This window comes from Giraffa tippelskirchi, chromosome 10 (assembly GCF_054371585.1).
Source record: "Giraffa tippelskirchi isolate mGirTip1 chromosome 10, T2T-mGirTip1v1.2.pri, whole genome shotgun sequence".
Taxonomy (NCBI): domain Eukaryota; kingdom Metazoa; phylum Chordata; class Mammalia; order Artiodactyla; family Giraffidae; genus Giraffa; species Giraffa tippelskirchi.
In genome coordinates this window covers 94,930,662-94,939,972 of record NC_137284.1, presented here as the reverse complement: position 1 = coordinate 94,939,972, position 9,311 = coordinate 94,930,662, and positions in this window count along the sequence as shown.

Here is a 9,311-nt window from a genome sequence, read left to right as displayed (position 1 = left end):
TCTAATTAGTCACTGTTGTAGTTGACTACAGCTAGAAGCAGACCTGGAGATAAGCATTTGAGTACAGCAAGTTTGTTGGAGAGATTATCCAAGAAAACATCAGTAGGGGATGGAAAAGAGATGGAAGTGATTTCAGTTACATTAATGAGATTGTTGGATGGCATCACCCACTCAATGGACATGAATCTGAGCAAACTCCAGGAGATAGTGAAGGACAGGGAAGCTTGGCGTGCTGCAGTCCATGGGGTAGCAAAGAGTACGACACGACTGAGTGACTGAACAGCAACAATGAATAGATTACACATGTGGGCAATTGGGTCCCAGACACATTGGAGACCTCTGGAGAGCAGCATAGAGCACGCTTCAGAGTTGTTCTACCCAAAATATATCCATCAACTTCCATCAAGCTTTGGTTGAGGACTGCTCCCAGGGATTTTTAACTACATGGAACATCTGGCCTGTCCTATAAGTGGGCTGTGTGAGCACTAACAGAGAAATCTCTCAGGCAAAACATCCCTAGTGCTTCCAAGAAGGCGGCTTTGGGTGAGCATGAAAAGAAAAAGTGAATGCTAAAAGCATACAGGTGAGACACTAATAAGGTTGGCTATAATCACCAAGTTCTATCAATTCTGAATGTGAGAATAAGACTGAAGGGAACACCAACAAAGAGTCCAAACTTTTACCTTAGATGGTGGGGTGTTTAGTGAAACCAGTACAGAAATAAAAGGAAGTACAGCTCTGGGGAGAAATTGGAGACAGACGGCTCCCCTAAGAAAAACAAATATCATATATTAATGCATAACTGTGGAATCTAGAATAGTACAAATGAACCTATTTGTAGAGCAGGAATAGAGACCCAGATGTAGACAACAGACACAGGAACACAGCATGGGAAGGGGAGGGTGGGACAAACTGGGAGATTAGGACTGATGTATATACAGGCTTCCCTGGTGGCTTAGGCAGTAAATAATCTGCCTACAAAGTGGGAGACCTGGGTTCAATCCCTGGATCAGGAAGATCCCCTGAAGAAGGGAATGGCTACCACTCCAGTATTCTTGCCTGGAGAATTTCATGGACAGAGGAGCCTGGCAGGCTGAAGTCCTTGGGGTTGCAATGACTCGGACATGACTGAGCAACTAACCCTAACATACTACATGTGTAAAACAGATAGCAGGTGGGAACCTGTTGTTTAGCACAGGAAGCTCAGCTCAGTACTCTGTGATGACCTAGATAGGTGGGCCAGGGGGTGGGATTGGAGGGAGGTTTTAAAGGAAGGGAATATATGTACACATATAGCTAATTCACTTCATTGTACGGCAGAAAGTAAAGCACAATTGTAAAGCAATTATACTCCAATTTTTTAAAAAAGTGATGCTTGACCTAAAATCCAAACCATTCAAAGGAGTGCTCCAGGCAGTAAGCATTATCATCATACCCATTTTACACTTGGGAAAGAATGTAGTGAGGAGAACTAGAATAACAATCAGGAGACCAAAGTTCTAAACCTGAATGCTCTTCACTCTCTGTGTAACCTAGCGTAAGTCATGTCTTGGGAACTCGGTTGTCCAGATTTTCAAATGAGGGGCTGCAAGCTCCTTTCCAGATATAAAGCTATTCCACTGAGTTGCAAAGAGTTTGCTTCCAGAGAACCACAATACAGTCACATCTGTAACAGAAGTTCGTTACTTTGGGGACCGTTGTCTAGTGGAACCCTCATTCCATGTTTGAGGGATCTAGCACAGCGTGAGATCACATGGCACTAGGAAGCCCACATGGCCAGCCCTGGCTCTTCTGACCCCAGCGGGAAGAATGGGCACAAAACCTAAGCCAAGCAGACGCTCCCGCCAGGACCACCATCAAAAGGGGTGGCACAAAGAAACTGACAGCTTAGAATCCATTCCACTGGCAGCTGCTGCGCCTCCAGGGTCAGTGGCCAGTGGTGACAGTGGCAGTGCCCCATTCAGATGCTTCCTGTGGAAAATCCCAGCTGGGGCCACCTAGCTGCTTGCCGGCTTCTCAAAACCACATTGGTTGTTTCACTATCAGATAACCTTGCCAATAACTTCTTTTTCCGAAAAGTGAACCAGAGATTATTTCTCGGAGGTTACTTTCAATCCAGAAAGTTGAGGTGCACCACACACCTTAAATGAACCTAGTAATCTTATAATATTATATGAAAGGTATCATAAACTCAGTTTTTTTTTTAAGCAAAGGAAACTACCTCAGAGAGCTTAAATACTATACCTAAGGTCAAGCAATCAATCAGCGGTAAACCACAGTGAGTCCCTGCCCTTTGCACAATTCTGTGCTACATCTGTTCATGGTGGATACAACACTAACCAGGAAGGAAGGGAGTTCCTTGGCTCTTTCTTTGTACCACCTCATTCTCTTACAGAGAACACCTCATCTCTGGTGTTGGCTGGCCTTGATTGTTTGCTGGGGTTGAATGTCTCCATCTGTTAGAACACAACGCTTCCCTCATAGCTCAGTTGGTAAATCATCTGCCTGCAATGCAGGAGATCCAGATTCGATTCCTGGGTCAGGAAGATCTCCTGGAGAAGGAAATGGCAACCCACTCCAGTATTCTTTCCTGGAGAATCTCATGGACAGAGGAGCCTGATAGGCTACAGTCCACGGGATCGCAAGAGTCGGACACGACTTAGCGACTAAACCACCCAACTGCCCACAGAGCCCTTTCACCTGGGTATTTTGTGGGTTTACTGTAGCCAAAATTCGGCCTCTGTGCACAGTATCGAACTGTATCTCAGAGACAGAGTTTGGGGGAGGTTGCAAAGAATAGCTTTATTGCTTTGCCAGGAAAGGGGGCCACAGCAGGACAATGCCTTCAAAAGTGTGTGTCTCATCTGAAGGGGGTAGTGAAGAGTTTCACAGTAATGGTTCACAGAGCTCCTGGACGTTCTTCTGACTGGTTAGTGGTGAGATACTTGGGAGGCAGCATCATCAGCATGTAGACCTTTGGTCTGGGGTTGATGTACCTCTGGGCAGCAGACTGCTGCTGCTGCTGCTAAGCCGCTTCACTCTGTGTGGCCCCATAGACGGCAGCCCACCAGGCTCTGCCATCCCTGGGATTCTCCAGGCAAGAACACTGGAGTGGGTTGCCATTTCCTTATCCATTGCATGAAAGTGAAAAGTGAAAGTGAAGTCGCTTCAGTTGTGTCCGACTCTGCAACCCCATGGACCGCAGCCCACCAGGCTCCTCCATCCATGGGATTTGCCAGGCAAGGGTACTGGAGTAGGGTGCCATTGCCTTCTTCTTTTATCCAGTAGGGGTTTGAGTATCTGCAGAACTGCTTAAAAATAATGTTTTGTGTATCGCTTGAGGTGGGGGTGGGGGGCTTCCCTGGTGGCTCAATGGTAAAGAATCTGCCTGCCAATGCAGGAAATGCAGGTTAAAGCCCTGGGTCAGGAAGATTCTCTGGAGAAGGAAATAGCAACCCACACCAGTATTCTTGCCTGGGAAATTCCCAGGACAGAGGAGCCTGGAGGACTACAGACCAAGAGTCTGACATGACTTAATGACTAGAGACTAAAAAACAACAACCCCTTGAGGGGGAACCAGGACCCTGCCCCCAGGCTTCACTGTTGTTCCTTGACTGCTGCTCTCTGTCTCCACAGTTACCATTCACTCTGAGATGCCTTTTGAAAAAGAAGGAAACTCCAGAAAAGAAATGTATGTGTTGGGGTACAGATGACAGGATATACCATCCTCTGCTTCAAAATGACTCTAAATACAAAGATATTATAGATCACTGATGTGCAGAATCAATAAATCAACAGTTACCAAATGGTCTTTGTTGAAATATTGTGCAGGATATTGAAAGGAATACAAAAATGTTGTCAGCAAATCTCTGTGATCTCAAAAGCTATTTAATTGAGGAAATAAGGCATCTCCTGCAAGCAGTGAAGAATATGTGACAACAGGCCAGCTCAGGCTGGGCCCTCTGTTCATACTTTTTCACCCCAACCACAATTAGTCAAACTCACACCCTTGCCTCCTCTGAGTCTTCCATCAAAAGTCACTTTCTCAACTAAAAATAAAATTACCATGTGATCCAAAAATTCCACTTCAGAGTTTACATCCAAATGAAAGTAGAGTTCTAAAAGATACATGCATCCCAGTGTTCATAGCAGCATAACTAACAATAGCAAACATGACATCCATGGACAGATAAGAGGATAAGAAGTCAGTTTAGTTCAGTCACTCAGTCATGTCCAACTCTTTGCGACCCCATGGACTGCAGCACGCCAGGCCTCCCTGTCCATCACCAACTTCCAGAGTTCACCCAAACCCATGTCCATTGAGTCAGTGATGCCATCCAGCCATCTCATCCTCTGTCGTCCCCTTCTCCTCCTACCTTCAATCTTTCCCAGCATCCAGGTCTTTTCAAATGAGTCAGCTCTTTGCATCAGGTGGCCAAACTATTGGAGTTTCAGCTTCAGCATTAGTCCTTCCAGTGAATATTCAGGACTGATCTCCTTTAGGATGGACTGGTTGGATCTCCTTGCAGTCCAAGGGACTCTCAAGAGTCTTCTCCAACACCACAGTTCAAAAGCATCAATTATTCGGCACTCAGCTTTCCTTATAGTCCAACTCTCACATCCATACATGACCACTGGAAAAACCATAGCTTTGACTAGATGGACCTTTGTTGGCGAAGTAATGTCTCTGCTTTTTAATATGCTGTCTAGGTTGGTCATAACTTTTCTTCCAAGGAGCAAGTGTCTTTTAATTTCATGGCTGCAGTCACCATCAGCAGTGATTTTGGAGCCCCCCAAAAATAAAGTCTGTCATTGTTTCCACTGTTTCTCAGTCTGCCACAGGGACAGGGGCTCTGGGTGCAGCAGACTTGGGTATGGCATAAGCCCTCTTGGAGGAGATCGCCATTAACCCCGCCGTAGAGCTGCCAGGACTTACACAGGACTGGGAAATAGGCTCTTGAAGGGCACAACAGAACCTTGTGCACCAGGACCCAGGAGAAAATAGCAGTGACGCCACAGGAGACTGTCCCAGACTTGCCTGTGAGGGTCCAGGTGTCTGCAGCGGAGGCGTGGGTTGGTGGTGACCTGCTGCAGGTTGGGGGCACTGAGTGTAGCAGTGCATGCATGGGATCTTTTGAAGGAGGTCACCATTATCTTCATTACCTCCACCATAGTTTGGCCCCAGGTAAATAGCAGGGAGGGAACACAGCTCCACCCATCAACAGAAAATTGGATTAAAGATTTACGAGAAGGCACTGGCAACCCACTCCAGTACTCTTGCCTGGAAAATCCCATGGACGAAGGAGCCTGGTAGGCTGCAGTCCATGGGGTCACACAGAGTCGGAGAGGACTGAGCGACTTCACTTTCACTTTTCACTTTCATGCATTGGAGAAGGAAATGGCAACTCACTCCAGTGTTCTTGCCTGGAGAATCCCAGGGACGGGGGAGCCTGGTGGGCTGCCGTCTATGGGGTCACACAGAGTTGGACACGACTGAAGTGACTTAGCAGCAGTAGCAGCAGAGCATGGCCCCACCCATCAGAACAAGACCATGGGGTCACAAAGAGACGGACAGGACTGAGTGACTCAACTGAACTGATCGTCCATGGGGTCGCAGACACTGACTAAGTGACTTTTACTTCACTTCTACTGAGATTGAACCCTATGCTACTGCAGCTGTTGACTTTCAACACTCCCTAAGGGAGTTCAGGGTGGAGTGAGGCACTCTGTGCTCCAGGGAATCTAGTGAAGCAGGTCTTTAGATAGTTAGGTATTTTCAGGAACTGATTTCATGATCCCAATCCCTGTATCTCTTCATATCTAAAAAAGCACTAAATCCCTTCATGATGACATCAGCTCATGGACAGGGAATCCTTGAGTGCTGCAGTCTGTGGGGTCACAAAGAGTTGGACACAAATAAGTGACCCAACAACAACAAGCTTTAATATATAGAATGGATATACAACAAGGTACTACTACATAGCATGTGCGTGCATGCTAAATTGCTTCAGTCATGTCCCTCTCTTTGCAACCCAGTGAACTGTAGCCCGCCAGGCTCCTCTTTCCATGGGGATTTTCCTGGCAAGAATACTGGAGTGCGTTGCCAGGCCTTCCTCTAGGGGATCTTCCTGACCCAGGGACTGAACCTGCATCTCCTGCATTGCAGGCGGATTCTTTACCACTGAGCCAGTGAGGAAGGACAGGGAGCTTTATTCAATATCCTAGGATGAACCAAAATGGAAAAGAACATTCTAAAAAAGAATGTACATGTATATGTGTGTGTGTGAATAATTTTGACGTACAGCAGAAATTAACAACATTGTAAATTAACTAAATTTCAATTAAAAAAAAAAAGGGTCATGTTCTCAGTGAGGCTTGTCCTGACCCTAATAAACACCATCCGGGCCCTTCATTCTCATTCTCCCTGATTCCACGTTATTTTTGTCCACAGCACTTACCATCTTCTAACATATGCTATAATTCCTCTAGTGTGTTTATTTTATTAAGTTTTCTGCTGCCAGGATCTAAGCTCTATGAGGGCTGATTTCTGCTTTGTTCACTTGGTTTCCAAAAGCCTAGAAGAGTGCCTTGCACATAATAGACACTCCAGAAAGAAAAAACAAAACAAAAAACTGTTGAATCTGAGAAATGGAATATTTCCTGCCATATCCAGAAACAAGGATGTCACAGTCATCCGTGATTACAGCCCTTCAGTGTGAGCCATGAGTCCTGAGGGTTCACAGGAAGGCAAAGAATACCTGACATTTAGCAACCATCAGACTACAGCCACTCCCTACAGTGAGGCCCAGGGAAGCTCAGGATTTGAAAAACACAAGACACAGTCCCCAGATGGCTGAGATGCATATCCAAGGAATGATTTCGGTGAGCCCAGACTCTCGCATCTTCCCACGTGTAGTAAACGGCTAGCTAAATTCCCTAACTTGGGTCATCTGGTTTTCTTTAATTAACAACAATCTTTCAATGTTTAGACTACCTGCCCTTTGCCCTTTGCTGCAAAACTTCCATATAACTTGGCTCCTCCTCTTGCCTTCTCCAGAGCAGTTCTCTCAAGGTAATTTGAGATGCTATCTCCCAGGCTTGAAGTCTCAAAAATATCTGCCTAATAAAATGTAACCCTCAACTTTTAGGTTGCTTGCACTTTTTTCAATGGACAAATTTATGAAAGTAGACAGAAAAGGTAGTAAACGCTGCAGGAATGTTAATGGGGAGAGGTTATAATGAGCTGAGGACCTGAGGGAAATCTTTATACAGAAAAACAGTTATTTACACTATTGTTTTCCGTGTGCTTCCTATCAAAGTGTTCGGTTTCCGGGAACTAAGATCCCACAAGTCACGCAACATGGTCAAAACAAAAATAATGATAAATTGATGTTTGAAAAGTGGATAGGATTTTAACAGCGAAGAGTAAAAAAAAAAAAAGGAAATGTAATTTCTGAGTCATGAAGACTTCTAGGCAAAGAAGATTAAAGGACAGAAAAGCATAATAGTTTACAGAGTGCTAGAGGGAAAAAGGTATAGACTTTGTAGTCACCAACTCTCCTTTGGCAATTCACTTGCTCAAGTCCTTGGAGAAGGACTAATCTCTCTAAATCTTTTCCTCATTTGTAAAGTGAAGAGAATGATACTATCACTGAAGACTATGTAAAGGATTTTTAAAAACTTAAATGATGCACCTGGCACATAGTCGTTCCTTAGAAAAACAAATTATTACACTGTTCTTACACATTGACATTTATCAAACATACAGTTGAATTCACTTTCAAAATAATACAATTTGAGTCACTTGACCTAAGCCTCTACAGGTATGCCACTGAATCTTCCATAAAATGGGTTAGGGTGGTGCTCAAGCAGTGTGGTGGAGAAGGGAATGGCAACCCACTCCAGTATTCTTGCCTGGAGAATCCCATGGACAGAGGAACCTAGTGGGCCACAGTCCATGGGGTTGCAAAGAGTCAGACATCACTGAGCAACTGATCACAAGTAGTGTGAAAAATTCCCTCTCTCCCACACACACTAGCCATCGTCTGCAGAGCGACCCTGTGTTAGTATCATCAATTTGGATGATAAAAAAAGAAATTCCTGCTCAGTGAAATGCAGTTATTTGTCTAAGTGAGCAAATCTATGAATTGAAAATGGCACCACGCATACACAGGATTTCTAATTCCAGGTCTATTACTCTTTTCAATAAATTCTCTATTTCTAACCATTTTTATGGATTTGAGCCACACAATTCTATTGCTGATCCATTCAGTCAATGAAAAACCCCTGATGTTTCTGAAATCTGTCATTGAAGAGACTTCATTTGATACTTCTCTCTCTCATCGAGAGACTAAGATAAGAAGAACGGAATTGCTGGAGTGTACCTCTCAAGGCCACTTTATGCAGCTTATTGAAGATGTCCTCTACGTGGTTTTTTCTTAAAGAAGTTGAACCTCTGCTGGTGGAAACAGTACTTAAGGGGAACTGAGCTGGAAATACCCTTTACTTGATTTCACTCCACACATTTATGTAATGATGTTTCCAGTTTAAAAACAATTTACACTAGCCATTGAGAAATTGATAGAAAAAGAAGTTCAACGACCAAAAACACTTAAGATATGTGAATAAATACACAGTGAGGTGAAAGGGTTGTTGCCACATCCAGGGATTAACAGAGCAAGAAATACTGTGGGAGAGAATGGTGGGAGGGCACTAGGAAATCACTTAAGCAGAGAACACCTGGATCTACTTCTGAGCATGACAGGGTACGAACAGGGACACAGGACAGCTCTATACACAAGCTTGATCAAATGGGCTTAGATGAAGAGTTGGGAGAGGGGTGATTACTGGAGAAATACAGTGATAACTAGATTAAGCATTTACTCTGAGTAACTGTGCTAAAGAATATAATCATTGTCCGTGCAAAATGGGCATTTCTTTGTTACTGTCTACAGGCTAAGAAAGATATATTTTTTAAAAAAAAATTTTTAACAGAATCAACAGAAAAAGATACTCCAAAGATAATATCCGGAATTCACATTTCTGCATCTCTTAAAGAACTGCCAATTTCCATCTGCTGAAGTACTCTTGCCTGGAAAATCCCATGGATGGAGGAGCCTGGTAGGCTGCATGCAGTCCATGGAATCGCTAAGAGTTGGACACGGCTGAGTGACTTCACTTTTCCTTTTCATTTTCAAGCATTGGAGAAGGAAATGGCAACCCACTCCAGTGTTCTTGCCTGGAGAATCCCAGGGAAGGGGAGCCTGGTGGACTGCCGTCTATGGGGTTGCACAGAGTCGGACACGACTGAC